The 17,584-nt window shown below is 42.4% G+C and overlaps 1 long non-coding RNA gene and 2 other non-coding genes across 3 annotated transcripts in view; 2 read left to right on the top strand and 1 right to left on the bottom strand.

Moving 5' to 3' along the window:
• The first annotated feature begins 2,211 nt into the window (after positions 1 to 2,211).
• The window catches only part of LOC123498077, a 28,894-nt gene continuing 13,521 nt past the window's right edge, over positions 2,212 to 17,584 (top strand). The window contains exon 1 of the long non-coding RNA XR_006672637.1: positions 2,212 to 2,344. This is a non-coding gene — a long non-coding RNA (uncharacterized LOC123498077). The remainder of the gene's footprint in view (positions 2,345 to 17,584) is intronic.
• On the top strand, positions 4,598 to 4,679 carry Trnas-uga. Its single transcript has one exon. It is a non-coding gene; the product is annotated as a tRNA-Ser (tRNA).
• On the bottom strand, positions 5,742 to 5,823 carry Trnas-cga. The gene has a single exon. It is a non-coding gene; the product is annotated as a tRNA-Ser (tRNA).

Raw genomic sequence — 17,584 nt, 5'->3', positions numbered from 1 at the left:
CAGTCTGCTCCATGAATAGTTCTTGCGGTATAGCGTATCATGATGACACGCCTGGTCATCGTTGGAACAGCATCTATCAATAATGGCGTTTAGAAATACTTTGATGTGATAATGACATTATGTGTGCAGGAACGGAGGCCTCTGTTTCACAATGCAATAATGGTGACCCGATCATTGGGACTTGTGGTGATTCCCCAAAGAAAAGAGAAAGTGGGACTGAAGCTCGTGGCTGGAGCATGCGTTGTAAGTTCTCCATTCACCGACATTTGTGATGGACCTTGGCAGGAGCGGCGCTGCAGGATGTCTTGTTTCTTTCATTGGCGAGTGTCACAGCGAGGTGGAGGCGGTGACATAGAGAGATGGTGAAGGAAGTAGGTCCTGGAGCTGACCGTATAACCAGGCAGCCCCTCCAAGGCGTCCTGCCCGGCGTGACAAGGCGTGGCTTCACTCCTTAATTGTTGTCGCGTAGAGGTCTTTCCACATTGACAAGTCAGGTTATAGATGCTTTAGTGAAATACGGAAGTTTTTCTGTAACCTCAACCTTAATACTTAATGATGATAGTACAAGAAGTGAATGAAATATTGGAATCTTGATATGCTGTGCACTCTCACCCCGCGTTGCTGGTGGCTGTCTTGTTGAGCTCCGCGCAATGGCCACAGGCGTCAGCCACACAACAGATATTCTTTCCTGTTAACAGCATTGCGCTGGTCGCATGGGGAGGAATATTACCGCAAGAAAGTCCATGAAACTATGCTTTAGATCTTATCATACAGAAAATCAATATATTCATTTACTCGGCTGTTTTCCATATAGGAGATCGAATTTATTTTTATTTTTTTCTTATAAAGTGAGCTTAGGATTGATATTTCATGTTGTAGTGTTTTGTTACAGCTTTAACTAATATCCCGGATTGAATGTTAAGTGAACATGGCATTGCTTGTGTTCCTGTTACCTGCAGACAGGCTTTGTTATTGCTCTCTCTCTGCATCACTCGTGTATCGTCTGCTGCAAAAATCACCTCCGGCAAATATCACTTGTTATTTATTATATTTAGCTTTTCTCTCCATGTCAGAGTCTTATTGCAATAGCACGAAAGTCTGCCAACATGCACACACAGAACATTACTGGAAACTATCTTTTATTCAGTTTTTAATAATGTATTGCTGATGCTTCTCTTACTCGTGTAGTTTTAAGACTGTCGTGCTTTTACTTTGAATACATTTCAGTGTTTCCTTTTTGGCTTTTATGTGTCTGTTTTCATTAAATGTTTGCATAGATAACTTCAAGTGAATCAAGCATTTGTTTTTCCGTGCGAAGGGAATGAGAAAAGCGTTTATCATATTGCACTTCTTCATTGTTTATACCACGGCATGATTACCACCAATACCTCAATACCCGCCACGAAACATGCTATCAGCCTTGCCCTTTGTAACATTGCTTGTGTCTCCCTTCTCTCGCTTCAACTTGCAAATAATAGCTAGGTAAATAGATCAGGAAATTTAAGGCAACATTCGTCCTTCACTCTTCTCTTCTTTTCCTTCTCCTCCTTCTCTTTCTCTTCCTTTGCTTAATGTTGAAGAGTTCTATGGCAGGAGAGACGCTGAGACACGAGAAGAGAGAAGAGGAAATGAAAGAGCGCGGTGTGTCTTTTCAGGGTGACTAGCTGGTGAAGGAACAAAAAAAAAAAAAAAAAATGCTGCGTGCCTTTCAGCTTCACACCATCCAGAAACGTCCAAGGTTCCGTTGTGTCTAATTAATCCGCGAGTATTGTGTGTAGTCTGTGATCGCGCTCAGTATTCGTGCCAGATTCCAGATGTGAAGGGGAGGAAAGAAGAGGCAGTTTGATTAATTCCGATGAATGATGATGCTCTCTCTCTCTCTCTCTCTCTCTCTCTCTCTCTCTCTCTCTCTCTCTCTCTCTCTCTCTCTCTCTCTGTTTTTTTTTTTTTTTTTTTTTTTTTTTTTGCTTATTACAGACTTAAAGGGAGAAAAAGGATTAGACAAATTACAACAAGTAAATACAACCAAGAGAATTTGAGTATGGTATGGTTCAGACTGCTACTATTACTTCTTCTATCTCACCTTGCTACCTTTTGTTTTCCTTGACGTGCGTGGCTGTCTGCTTTCTTGCTGATCCACTCAATACATCACCCAACCAACTATTCTATCCTTTTCCTCGTCAGCTGTGTGCCGGAGTGAAAGCCGTGCCTCTCTTGAACACGTGACCGCCGGCGTCCCCGACTCTGAATGGGCACTGCTATATACCATGTGGATCACTCGTCAAGGAGGCACAGAGCGAGCACAGCCAAATACCACCGCAGTCCACTCATGTCAATAGTTGGGGTATGCTAAACATCTCTCTCTCTCTCTCTCTCTCTCTCTCTCTCTCTCTCTCTCTCTCTCTCTCTCTCTCTCTCTCTCTCTCTCTCTCTCTCTCTCTCTCTCTCTCTCTCTCTCTCTCTCTCTCTCTCTCTATTTTGTCATGTAGTATTATACATATGCGTATTCAATCAGTAAGAGTTAAAAGTATTCCAAAACAGTCTGTTGGTCACACAAATAGGATACTTGTACCTTGTAGAGAAGAACACTTTTACTAGAGAGAGAGAGAGAGAGAGAGAGAGAGAGAGAATGTCTAACCATTAATTGGGTTTTCATGGGCAGTCCTGTAAGTTTCTTGAGGTTTTTAGGGTATTATCAGCAATGAGGTTTGTAGTGGTGGACAATTATGCGATCAACACATGACATGGGAATGACAGAAAAGGACACACACACACACACACACACGTAACGACGGAAAAAAATATCGACGCCGCTGTTAGTGGAAACGAATGGTATAGAGGGGCGTGCGTTAGTGGAGGCCGTGTCCGCCTTGTTAGCGTTGGGTGGTCGGTGACGGCTTGATGGCACGCTGCGGGAACGGACAGACGGGACGGGGCATACCCACTCCCTCCCTCCCTGTCCCTCTGATTCCTCTTTCACGTCAGCTCGTGTAATGGTTCTATCTCCAACCTTCCGCTTCGCTGACTTGGTAGATGATACGATTCACTCCTGTGTACGTGTATACTGTTCCCCTAAACATTCACTGGCCGGGAATATCTCGTTCCAGTTTATTTTGGTTTGCTTTGCTTTGTTTCTGTAAGTGTACAGTAATATCCGTATATCATAGGACTGTTTTACGTAGGTATTTTTCTAGGACGTGTTCATATCCACTGGCAGCAAAGTTTAGGCAGTTGTTATGCCACAAACGTTGCTGCATGACAGAGCACACACACACACACACACACACACACACACACACACACACACTGCAGCAGATCAAACAGTGAATTACACACACACACACACACACACACACACACACACACACACACACACACACACACACACACACGAGGATTAAAGGAAACATCGCAGAATAATCAGTATTATAATCAGCCTGGGGGAGGCGGGTGGGCTGAAGGTAGGAAGGTAAGGGGGGGGGGGACGTCTCACAGAGAAAAGTAATCATTGCCTCGCCTCTCATCTCGACCTCACTACCACAGTATATCCTTCCTAATCGTGCTTTGTTGGTCTAGGACTTTAGGTCCTATAGTCTAGAATTTCTGGTGGCTTTTGTAGAGATTTATTATTATTGTTATTATTACTATTATTATTATTATTATTATTATTATTATTATTATTATTATTATTATTATTATTATCATCATCATCATCATTAGCATTGTCAATAATGATGTGCACAGGGGAAACACGCAAATTGACAGCCACTCGTCCAACACTCTTCCTTCCGTAATGCTATATACGACTTAGCGTCTAGAGTCAAGACCCTAAAGGAAATATGTCACTGTTTGGTGTAACTTATTTATTAGTAATTATCAGAAACTGTAAGATGGCTGTGTCTTGTTTCCATTCATTCCAAGGCTTAAGACAGTGTCTTCCTCAACACGTCCTGCGTGTCCTGATATTTATGGGTGAAGTGTACCGGATGTTTGTCCCCGACATCAGACTCACAAGGAGACGCTGGGTGGTGCATGCGTCACGTAACACCGATGCGGATTACTTCAGGTTGTACTAGCTCCATCAGCTCCACCACACAGCTTTTGTTGTAAATAAGGAACTAGGATTGTGTCACCACAGGCGGCGTGGCGGAGCCTGGTGAGGGCTGGGATGGCCAGGTCAGGAGAGGTCACCGCGTCACCATCATGGACGGCGTGAAACAATCATAGTTAACGAACATCAGAACATGTATGTAGGGCATGGCGAGTGTATGCTTGTCGATCTCGTAATTTTTTTGTCGAACAATTATGGTGTAAAAGAAAAGAAAGGAAAAATTAAATGTTTGTAACAATACATGATAGTGATGATGATGATGATTTTATCTGGCATAGATGAAGAAAAATACATTATGCTTTGTACGTTGATGGTATTGGTGGGTGTTCAGCCTTGACGAAACGCGGGACTGGCTTTGCAAGTTCTTAGTCACTCCTGATGTGGTGGTGTGAACTACAAGCCTTCGTAATGAAAACATACAATAATTTCAGTACAAGTTGAGTTTGAAATATATTTCATGGTTCGGAAAGATGAGGAAAGTGTGGAGCTGCGGTGTCCGAGTGGTTAAGGAGATGGACTTGAAATCCATTGGGCTCTGCCCGCACAGGTTCGAATCCTGTCCGCAGCGGCTAATGTTTTTCACTTTTATTTTTCCGTTTTCTTTACACTTTCAAGTCAGCGTGCATCATAATAGTCGCCATGGTGCTACATATACACAGACGATACATTGTTGAGGGAAACAAATATCCAAAAGTGATTTTGAAAGATCAATATTTCGAGGCGTAAGGAAAACAAGGCAGCGCGCGGCGATACGTGGGGGTTGGGGGGAGGCATGCTGGAGAAGTAATAAGAGTCATGCATGCTGAATGGGCCGTGGGTATATCGAATAGGATTTCATTATTCCTAGTTTCCTGTGTAGGCGCGTCCCTCCCGCTGGGTTGTTATTCTCCGCCTCACGAGCCGCGCCTCCCTCGCGCCGCTGGCCTATCTGCACTCCATCATCATTCAATTATGAGCTCTGGTGCTCCCCGCGCTGTGTCTGATATTACATCAGGGTTGTGGCTCCTCGCACCTTTCTTACTTACTCAGGACTGTGGTGTCATTCACTTGAAATATATGGTGGACAATAAAATACAACTCTGAGTAAATAATGACAAAAATAATAATGATAATAATAATAATAATAATAATAATAATGATAATAATAATAATGTTTTCCTTGTCAATTCTGAACAGAAGTAGCGGCATTTGTGTGGATAGTGAAGGTGTCCCTGTGCAGTGTTCCGGCAGGAGGGACAGGCCTGGGAGGGGGCAATGCTTCCGAATAAAATTTCATCATTGTCAGTCCTTGGAGGTTGGGGTTGATTTTTCACTCATGGGATCATGAAGTAGACGCCTCTATTGTTGGAGAAATGTATACAACAGACCGGTGCGACGAGACTGATTCTAAAGAAGACAAAGCTGCTAAAACCGGTGCCGCCGCCACCCGCGGGATAAAGCCGTGCGTTCGTGCGTGTGTCAGCCAGATTCGTGCTGCCATCTATCGCCAGCGAGAACCACTGCCATCGCCACCGCATCATTGTTCCCTTTTCATCACGTTTCGCGCACTGAAACTTTATTCCTGCATATATTTTACTTACTAATACGTAAAGGCTAAACCAAGTGTGAGCGAATTGGAGCTAAAATTGTACGCTGTGGACAGGATTCGAACCTGTGCGGGCAGAGCCCAATGGATTTCGAGTCCATCTCCTTAACCACTCGGACACCACAGCTGTGTACTAACGTTGGGAACACTTAGGATGTCATTGTGTAATTCATCCCCTTGGCTTTGTTTGTACTATACTACAAAATTTGGCGAGTTGTTTCATTTGTGTTTGTTTAGTGTTACGCAGTCCTTGATTGATTTTAAAGATGATGTGTTGTAAGAAGGGAGACAAAACAATGTGCTGCACAGGTTCCAGTTTACTGGCATGGTGCTGTCCACGTGTACACAATAGTACACACTTGCGTATACGTATATTATTAAACACACTGACACATCAACACGCACAGACATCAGTAGTGATACAGTGCGTATCCCAGCAGTCTGGAATGCGTATTATAGGTATTGCGTAGAGAGAGAGAGGTATGTTGGTGCATAATGAGTACTTGTCATTTGGTTCGCACTTGCCAGAACGCGTCCTTGTTGTTGTGTTGTTATTTTTGTTTTAATCACTGATACTTTTAATATTAACCCTGCACTACTGCCAATAACAACAACATCGACATTATTGTTACTGACACAAGGAACACCACCGTCACTACCAATTACACCACTATTACTACTACTACTACTACACACACACACACACACACACACACACACACACACACACACACAAGGATGGTAAAGAAGGAAGGAAAGATGGAAGAGTCTCGCCATGTTATTTTCAGTCAAGTCAGTCGAAGCACCACAATGAAATGACGAGGCTGGTGCAATAGGAAAAGATCACCGCCTATCATCGAAAAGATACAACACCAAGATTGACATAACCCTTGTACTGCCGTCACCCCTCTGATCTCCTTCTCCTCCTCCTCCTCCTCCTCCCCCAAACATTTCTTCCGTCAATGAAGGTAGTTGGTGCGAAGTCCTTATCTTTCCGCATCACTGGAGAGGAGAAAGAAAGAACATAGGGTGGCCCATGAGAGAGAGAGAGAGAGAGAGAGAGAGAGAGAGAGAGAGAGAGAGCAAACATATCATCACCTCCCACTTGAGTCGCTCCTTGATCTGAAACACAGGCAAAAGCCTCTTCCTCTGTTCGAATTAATCGTCGCCTCGACCTGTTTGTGCACGTTCTGTGAGAGAACATGCAACATCCTCATATCCTGCGAAAGTGGACGATGGGTGAGTCCGACACTAGTAACAAGTTATGGTTGAAATGGCAAGAGCAAGTTTGTTTTCACGCCCTGCCATCCTGCCGTCACTGTCAATGGTGCAGGTTGCTGGCAAGGTATGTTCTGCGTACCATCTGCAGCAGCGTCGTCAGAATGTGGAAAGAAACTGAACTGAACTGCGTTGTGTGGTAACTGAGCTGCGTAGAAGCTGTAACAGTGCCGAGCTGCAGCCTATTCAAGTAGTGTAGGAGACGATAATACAGTATAGACAATCACCGCTATGTGGCTGTCGTCATCAATGAACTGCGATAACTTGAGGTGCTGCCACCAAAGAAATGCGGCACAACTTTGAGGAACATGTTTCTGCCTGGTTGGTAGCGCGAGGCGTTAGGACAACATCACGATCAAGAGGCCTGTCACCAGCCATGAGTGGTTATACTCTCAGAGGCGACCAGGAGGCGGTCATAATGGCAGACATTATCGTGCAGGGCGGTAAAGAGAACCGTGTTTGGGTGCGTAGAAACTGTCCATGGTACAGTGGGGCAGAGGCACACGTGCTCTGACTTACTTAGGTAATTGACAAGTCTTGTGCCATGCACATATGCATGATCGATGATCTCACCACCAAACAGTAAGGAAGAAAGATCAGTAATTCAAATCACTCTTGACAAGTGGCCGAGCGATGAATATTTGAACATGGTCCTGCACTTCATGTGAGCTGATGGTGAGCATCCCTAAGGAATCACTCAACGAGAGAGAGAGAGAGAGAGAGAGAGAGAGAGAGAGAGAGTGCATGCGCAAGAGGATGAGAACCGAATAACACAAATCTACAAACAGATTCTAGGATACATTCAAATACTTACAACTTTCCCTGGAAGTATTTCAGTACCAAATATGTGAAACTTGAAATCATTTGAATGACGGGTGCATTGCTTTACGCATTATGTATTTGAATGCAATTCAAACATCGCGAATGGGGGCCTAAGACATGCAGCCCGCCCGCCATAGCCGCGGCCAGGCGACGCCCCGCGGGTGGGCCGCCACTCCACCCATGCAGGCTCTTGATTGTTTACGCACAGTTGTACAAAAGAATAATAACACAAAGGAAGGTGTAAGAAGTCCGATAGCTTATATACACGGGGTTGGGAGAGAAAATGGTAACGGTAATGCTGGGCCAGGTGGTTATCTTAGTTACCGGTGATTCCAACAAGATCTCAGCAAGTGTTATGCGGTGACTGTATCTAAAATTCACATGACATAACTAATATTGCAAGAGTTTACTCCTTTCCAACTCGCCTCAACACGCAGCGCAAGCAGGCTAAAGTGATTACCTAAAGTAAATCACTGGCGTTGCTGGAGACACATGCAGTGCGCTCAGAGTTAGTGCTGTACAAGTTTCCTCTCGTCACCTCACGGATGACTCAATTTTCTCACTCGCGACAGCCAAACTCACTATTCGTGTTGTTTCGGAAACTTTGAAACCAAAATCTGTTCCGACCCGTAAGCAGGGGGAGCGTACTGGAGGAGAGGGTGGCTGTCTGGTTCCACCCGGGGCCCAGGGCGGGGATTTGGAAGCAAGTCCCACTCCTTCACCTCCTTATTCAGATACGATCGTGCACTTCCAGCCCTTCACACCCACAAGAAGCCAGCGTTAATAAGAGAAAACAACGCACCATACACCAGATACTGCCATCAGAAGGGTCCTGAAGGGGAGATCAGGCCTCCTCCAGTGTCTGGTAAATTACGTTTTTTTCTTCTTTTTTTTTTATGTAAGGGAAAACTACTAAGGGCAAAAAAATGAATATTAGAAAAAAAAGGACCCACTTGAATTGTAGTCTCCATAAAAAAATCAAAAGAATTAGTAAAAATTCAGCGATAAATGTATATAGTGGTTCATCAAAATTCCTTGTTCAGAAGCTAACTACAAAGGAGAAAACACCTGCCCTCCGCCACGCCCCGGACACTGTCATGTGAGGGACCTCTTTTGGGGTGGAGAGTGCGCCTTCCATGGTAGTGTCTGGTGGGCTGTCGAAATTTTCTTTTTGATGACTGATGACCTCTTGTGTGAGGGGGTTGAGGGTTGCACCGCCACTGTCCCCACACTTTCCTGCTTGCCTGGCATGGCTGCTGAAGGGCAGAAAGGAAGGAAAACTTACCTCAACATAGCTTTGCTATCGTTAAATCCGCGTCGTGAAACTCACTTCGTTATCGTGATTCCCACTTCCCTATTGTGAATCTCGCTTCGTTATTGTGAAATTCTTCCCCTTGTCGTGGTTCCCGCTTCGTTAAGGCGGCGTCACACTAGCATTTTTCCGTCTTCTTTTTCCGTCAATTTTGTGACGACTGTCAACTTTTGCAGACGGTGGCCGTCACACACAAGCTTGCTTGCTTCCGCCTTTGCCGCGCTTGTCGATTGTAAACAAACATGGCTCCTCATTCACCCCAGCAAGCCGCGGCTTTTTTGCACCTCATAATGTAATCAGCTGTTCTGTGATCCCAAAGGCAACGGTGACCTCTAATACTCTCTATGAGAAATTCGTCAGTGTGTTTTGTCCACTGCTCATCTTGGCCAGCTACTTGGAAGTTGCCTTGGAAATATTCAAAAGCGTCGCACATTCGCACTCCCCTTGAAATGTACACAAACAACTGAGGAACTTTTCATTTCTAGGCTAGAAGAAAAAAAAAAAAATGTATACAAATATATATTCACCAACTCATTTAAATTTTATGCCATGATAATAACATTCTTCCGTTTAACAAAAAAATATTTTTTTTAATAAAAGTGTTGATTAGATACCATAGTTCTTATTTTGACTAAAAATTGGCGCTAGACGAAAACGATGCGTTCCGTCTGACTCAAGACGACGGAAAGAGTTGACGGAAGAGTAAAAAGACGACGGAAATCGCCTGAGACGACGGAAAAAGTGCTAGTGTGACGCCGCCTTTATCGTGATATTCGCTTCGTTATCGTGGTTCCCGCTTCGTCATCGTGGTTCCCGCTTCGTTATCGTGATTCTCGCTTCGTTATGAAATTCGCTTCGTTATCTTCAAATGCACTTCGTTATGGCGGCACCGACATCCTTATTATTTATTTATTTTTATTTATTCAGTTATTCATATCGCTCTATTCACTTTGTGTTCATGTTTTGTTTTTATTCAATTTATCTTTCGTTCATTTATTTTACCTGACGTGAGCCTCAGTCTGCCGCTCACTGACACACTTGCCCATCCTGTGTGTGTGTGTGTGTGTGTGTGTGTGTGTGTGTGTGTGTGTGAGTGGACCATATCGTGACACTTTTGGCCGCACCTCGATTACTATCACAAGGCTCCATGAAGTTTAGTTGAAGTGCCTTTTTTTTTTTTTCTGTGTGTGACAGATTTGTGACAGATTAACAAGATTTCTACTTATCCGCGGGAGAAACACTCTTGAAAACCCATCTAATTATGGTGATAGAGCAGAGCAGTGTTGTTTCGTTGCTCATGTTGCCTTTATAAAGTATTGCTTATGACAAATGATTTAATCCCTATTTGGTTGATTTTGCATGAAGTATAAAGGACTAACATGTGACAGTGAGATGGGGTGGTGAGAGCAATGCACCGTCAAGGCCGTTGGTGCAGCAGAAGCAAAGAATATCATGTTAACACTACAATCTCCTTGTCTTGAGCCCTTGACTGCTGCATTGATGCCGCCTGCTCAGCCTCACTCTTCTCTCTTAACCAAACGCTCACTTTCCAAATAAGGAATCTTACCTTATCATTCTTCCTACTAATCTCCTTCATCAATGTTGTCTTGTATGTTGATTGCAAAGCGTTCACACATAGATATCCGAAGTCTTCATTTAAACATAATTTTTTTAAAGATTTCCATAATGTCTTCAGCTCTCCGCGGTGACTGAATGCTGATGAATTTCACATCTTCACCTCTGTTTTCGCAGGGTATATCTGTTCTGTCGGAAGTAAATGACAACAATATGAAAGCAGTCTTAGTTATGACAATTACTCTTTTTGATCGCTTTCAGTTGCATCGATTTCTTTTCCGTGTACATGTCTTTGAAATTGCACAACCTTTAGGCGTTTTCTTCTTTTTTTTTTATTGTTGTTTATGCGTCATCAAATTCTTTTATATTTCACCTGCTGGCGGCAACTTCCAACGCTACATTGAAGAGACCATAAAGAAGACGAGAAGGATTGCAGACTGGATCATAAGAACTTTTTACTTAATTATCAACAATCATAGTCAGCATTCTCCGTGAAACAATTACCGAAAGGAAAAGCTAGTTGATGAAAGATGTTGATGTACAGCGGCCAACCTTACAAATAGATATCCACTTTCTACTCAATCATTAAAGTCTTGTGATGACGCTGTACTCCTTCTATATCATGACGCGGTTTCATATTCATTCTGCTTACTATTTGCTGATTTTATTCAGCTTCAGAAACTTATGTGAGTATTAAAATAGTGAAGACTGGCCATTAACCCATAAACCCTTCCTAATGTAAATAAAATCGTTTAATCATATCCATAACTCATGGTAAAAAGCTTCCCATCACTAAAGGATTAAGAGTGTGACATCACTTTTAACACAACTCTTCAGGCTCTTCTTGTTCTCATATCTCTCGTTAGTGTGTTTAGCAGAAAGTATGTATTGACTATATTGAAGGTAAGGAAGGAGAAAGGAAGGAAAGAAGGGAGATGGATGTCTTTTTTTTTTAGTATCACTAAGAATTCTACAGACAACATGCGTATCAATAATATCATTACCGTAACATAAGAAAAAATGCTTCGTATGAATGGTCCTCAGAAAGCTCTGCGAGGTACAAATGATGGTGATTGGTAGCGGAGAGATCTGACTGGAGGAGTTTTACATTGAAGTATAGTACTGGAGCAGTGAAAGCCAGTCCACGAATTATTTCAAAGGGTAATAGGAAGTATATTGGATTATATGCAGGGATACAGTGCATGACGTGGCCGGAGTTTAGAAGAGCGAACAGTGTCATGTAAGAAAGTAATTTGTGTTGGGATTAAAGTATTACGAATTCATATTTTGCATTAATATATCAAACTACGACGCAACTCGCGGCTCATTGGTTTGTGATTTATATATATATATATATATATATATATATATATATATATATATATATATATATATATATATATATATATATATAGATATATATAGATATATATAGATAATTTTTTTTTTTTACTATTTTCGTACGAGTCAGGGTAGATTAATTTCTTTAAAGCTTGCAGAATGATGAACTTAAATAAGAATGAATAAGTAATAACACTGATGTAGCGTGTACAAATCACCAGATGATGCGCGTATAAATTACTAGGATAGTTGACTGGGAACTTAGTAACATTGCTACTATGATGCTCCAATTTTTTTTTTTTTTTTTTTTTTTTCTGAAGTCATTTAAAATACATTTTAACATTCAGATTTTGTTGAAGATCCTGATCCTTCTCTCTCATTGCATCCTTTCAACCATGGTGAGTGTGGCGGGCGCTGCTCCTGGTGGCGGCGTCAGTAGGCTTAAAGGAGGCTGGTGCGCCCTGCTGCTCTTCCCTGGCAACGTATGTAATTAGTGCCCTTCGTAGGAGACGCTTCACTCTCTTCCGCTCACTGTATTGAGAGAGAGAGAGAGAGAGAGAGAGAGAGAGAGAGAGAGAGAGAGAGAGAGAGAGATAATTACATAGCTTTACGAAAAAATATATGCATCAATAAGTTGGAAAAGTACAGCAGGACAAGGCACTGTATTTGTGACGTGCTTGCCGAACTTAGTAATATTGGCATCCTCTGAATAACGAGCGGCGAGCTTCTTGTGGTGACGGAAATTAATTTATCAGTTGTGACGTCACTAGTCGATGGCCAGCACGGTCTCAGAACTGATCTCCTATATCCTATATCTATTCTAACTGGCTTTGCATAGGGTGAAGTTATGCTCCATTGTAATCGACAAGCAAGTAAGAAGAGTAGAGGTAATGTCATACTTCCCTCTCACTGCTGGCGTAGCGAGATAGAAGTATGATCGTGTATTGAGGAAGTGGCACCTCTTCCTAGCCTCGCTCGGACCGCCACACACGCCACCGCGCTTGGGCCTCTGCTGAAAAGGTCTGTCAGCTGGCAACGTTGCGAGATCTGTAATTTTTCCTTGGCTTTCCGTTAAGCACAGCTGTATCACACGCAAAGATTGTCATGGTGTGAGCTGTAATGCACCACATCCACGCTCTGCCATCACCGCATCCTGGCGTGGTGTAGCTGGGGCCGTGTTAGCTGAAACAGAGTTATAAAATCCGAAGCAAAAGAGACGGCAATATTGTGTGTGTGTGTGTGTGTGTGTGTCGCGCTGGCGGCGGGTGTGCTGCTTCGCGCTGGCAGCACCCTGCACGCTCCCTAGCTCTCTTCTCGTCTCTTCAACCCTGTAGTGCCCTCCCAGCAGTGCTTTTTCACCCTAATAGTCCCTCAGCCGCCCCCTCCCGGCCCGCCATCTCTTTTTCAACTCTCATCACTCTTCCTCTTAAAAATCCATCATTAGCTGAATAATGAGCATGTTTTTTTTTTTTTTTATTTATTATTTTTTTGTCGCCACGCCTGCATAATGGATATATTTTTTTCTGTGAGCTTGAGAGGTGAAAGGTAGCTTTAATTTTTATTAGAGAATCTATAAAACAATAAGTAAAAAAAAAAAAAATAGCGCCATGAAAACATCTGCGGGAAGTGAGCAGTTTTAGGGAAGGAAGGGACAAGTAACAATGCGGCCAGTTAAGTGTTGTGACAAGAAATCAACGAAGAATACTGAGGAGGGGAAGGCCTTCACCCACCAGATAATAGGCATAACATTTTATCATAAAGCAAAGGACAACCCCACTCAACTTACGACGCAAAAAACTTTTCTATTAAAAGTCCTGATACCAATATCAATGTGCACTTGAAAACACTTAGGTCACCGCCTTCTTCCAACCCTCAGCAGTATTTTTTTATTTATTTATTTATTTTTTTATTTTGACCGCTTGACAAAAGATTAGGTGAATATTATCGGTAGATAAATTTTGTCGTAGCAGCAGCAAGGTCACAGTTATGCCACATGAGGGGGTGAACAAGGCTGGTTATCGCAGGTGCAGAGGGCCAGTGCGATTACTCGTGATGAACATTTTTGATGTGTATATATGTGTGTGAGAGTGTCGCATCACTAACATCAAAGCAACTCTGATTTATTTGTAACTTTAAAAATGGTGACTCCCATTCATTGCACGGCCTGTTTTTGTGCGAAACTACAATTTTTTGGGACACCGGTATCATGCATGTGTGCGCGCAAACACACACACACACACACACACACACACACACACACACACACAAAAAAAGAGAAAAGAAAAAAAGAGAGAGAGAGAGAGAGAGAGAGAGAGAGAGAGAGAGAGAGAGAGAGAGAGAGAGAGAGAGAGAGAGAATGTAAAAAAAAAAAACACTCAAGATGAAGCATGATGCACGGTTGGTTATGGCCGTTGCAAGGTGATCAGACACCACCAGCGTTCAGCGCCAAGGCTTATCAGTGAACACGAGTGCTTAATAGCTGGTTAAATATTACCGACCCGTCCTGTGTATCGCATCCAAACAGCTTCTCACACTGCTTTTTGCTTTTCTCCTACCAGCCTGTCAAGAGAGTGCCATCCCTCAAGACAGGATCACCTTTAAAGTCTTTGATAATATGTCACTGAATTACCAAGAAACATTGCCTTGTTTCCTCCGTAAGAATATAAAGTGTTATGAGCAGAAGAATGTCACGGTTTGTACTTTCTTGTCGGTATAGATGATATAGATTATTGTGGGAATTGTCACCTACAGTCACTGAATAGTGTCACCTACCGGCCACTAATATTATATACCGTGAGGTGTCATGCCGCATTAACAAAGCTGTGTACTGCACCTACAGATAGGGCCGCTCACGTACACACCATGGAAACGCAGTACCTCGATACCTTGTAGACGTTCTCTTAGTGCGCTTTCTTTAGATTAGATAATCTATACAGTTAAACACCCTTCTATAAGACTCAACAAACCGGCGATGTTTAGTCTCCCTTTGTTGTTCCTGTGTGTGTGTGTGTGTGTGTGTGTGTTTAGTAAAAGAGAAAAAGATATTTCATCCTCAAATAACAGTCTCATCTCCGCCATTTTTTATCTGTGAAATACTTGACGTCATCATCTTGGGTAAATATCACGTAATATTAATGATTTTTAGACGTGCCATAAACATAAAAAGACAAAACATGGAAAGAACTGCGAAATGTAACGACGGGTATATATAGTGCACACCACGCCGCGGCAGCCTCGCTTCGACCCGGGCGCAGGTGAAGAGGTGATGAGCGCCAATTAGTAAAGATTACCGATGATCTGCTGCCGTCCCCTTCCCTCTCTTTACCCAGGTGTGCCGCCGGTGCCTCTCCCCTCTCACTACTCTGGGTGGACGTGATTTGTGATACAGTTGTGTGCGCGCGTGCGTGTGTGAGTGAAATAAATAAATAAAGGGAACCATAATCCTAAATGTATCAGCACTTTATTATGGATATTGTTAAGACAAAGTACTGACAGTTATTGGAATTGTTAAAGGAGTTTTCCATGATTCTAGTGCATGACGGTTCATTGTTGGTTCATTCTTTGCAGGTTGTGAGTGGAAGGAAAAGCTTTGCTCTACAATGTGAATCTATGCAGTGTTTTCAATGTATGTAACAAAGAGCTGAACGACAGGATATGCTAACTCCTTCAATACCAATGCATGACACGTTTTCATATTCATTCTGCTTACTATTTGGTGATTTTATACAGCTTCAGAAACTTATGGGAGGATTAAAATAGTGAAGACTAGCCGTTAATCTTCTGACCTCCATAAACCTTTCCAAATGTAAATAATATTATGTAATCATGTCCAGAACTCGTGGTAGAAGTGCGTCCCAGTACTGAAGGGGTTAAACAGTACAATTTCTTAAAGGAGTTCGTTCATTACGTGAAATAAAGTGGAGCTATCGCTGACAAAGAAGACGAATCCAACACACTTTTCAACGTCACTTATACGCTCTGGTGCCTCAGAATAGTCGGAGATTCAAGTGTAGGACCTAAACACCCACTCGTAATGTATAGTAATCTTGAGGATTGTCATCTTAAATACATCGAGTTCCCGCTTTATGTGTAAGGTGGAGTTCTGATGCAATAGTTTTTAGCAATATAATTTTTTTTAACCGTATATTATTCCAATCTCACAAGGTAAGTCGTTTACTTTTCTTTTTAATGATCCTGAATACTTGAACACCACGTCACGATAGAAAAAGAAAGAAATACGTGAAATTATAAGAAAGTGAAGCTTACGAAGGTACTCGCTGTAAGATTGTGGCAGTGGGTATTTCCAACCTTTGTGGCGACACTCTTACTTGTCTTCCGTAACCAGGGAGCTGCCAGATAGCGCCCAGCCACCCACATCCTCAGGAAGGCTGCGCTCGGCTGGTCAGTAAACAAACCAACTCTCAGAAATAGAAGCGGCAACATTGAGGTTACGAGTATCCCGCTTGCTAGACCCACATTGCGCCGACACAGATACACCAGCCACTCACCACCACTCTTTACTTCGAGCACTGCTGTGGCTCACTGTTCGTATAATAATTTGGCGTGATGGTGGTGATGATAATGATTGTAATGATAACTAACCCCGTGATTACCAGGACGCGTTTCCGTATTCATTCTGCTTACTATTTGGTGATTTTATACAGCTTCAGAAACTTATGTGCATGGGAGATTAAAATAGTGGAGACTGTGCACATGGCCATTAATCTTCTGACCTCCATAGACCCTTCGTAATGTTAAGAAAAAGATTTAATCGTACACAAATCTCAAGGAGAAAATGTGCCCCAGTATTGAAGGGGTTGATAATGATAATACTGCAACAAAAAACAATGATAATAGTAATAATGATAGTAATAGAAATTATAATAACAAAATCAACAATATATAAGGAACTATACACATACTGTTTGAATAATATCAGTAATTTATATCAATACTACCTATGAAAACACACTTCTCGTTTAAAGGAAAAAAAGAAAAGTCCTTGATATCAAACCAGTCCGTTGTGTTTGTCTTGTAAGGGCACTCAAGTATATTTCCGTCTTGATAATACATAGTGGTTGTCTGGATGTTACCCTGTCATATTTTACACACACACACACACACACACACACACACACACACACACACACACACACACACACACACACACACACAAAGAAGCAAACAAACACGTAAACACACTATGATTTGCTCATTTCAGTCTGGAAATGCTCGGAAATCCATGGAAACAAGTCAGAACATGGTGGGCGCTTGAAACGTATGTATACCCATCACCTTGTTGGAGGAATATTTATCTATTTTTGGGGTTTAATTTTGGTTTTCCTTCCTCTGAGTCTGGAAACACAAGGGAATTTAGAAATATTGATATACAGACCAGATGGAAGGCAGGGTGTAGCTATGTGCGTTTGTGGCTGTTATTTACGTAAATGTTTTCATTTCTAAAATGGAAAGAAAAAAAAAGCCTCCCAGACCGGAATGCTCTACATTTTTTGATGTGCCATGTATATTAACAAATACCCAAAATATGAAAACATTTTAA

Source organism: Portunus trituberculatus, chromosome 47 (genome assembly GCF_017591435.1).
Source record: "Portunus trituberculatus isolate SZX2019 chromosome 47, ASM1759143v1, whole genome shotgun sequence".
Lineage (NCBI taxonomy): Eukaryota > Metazoa > Arthropoda > Malacostraca > Decapoda > Portunidae > Portunus > Portunus trituberculatus.
This window is presented reverse-complemented; position numbering and strand designations above follow the sequence as displayed.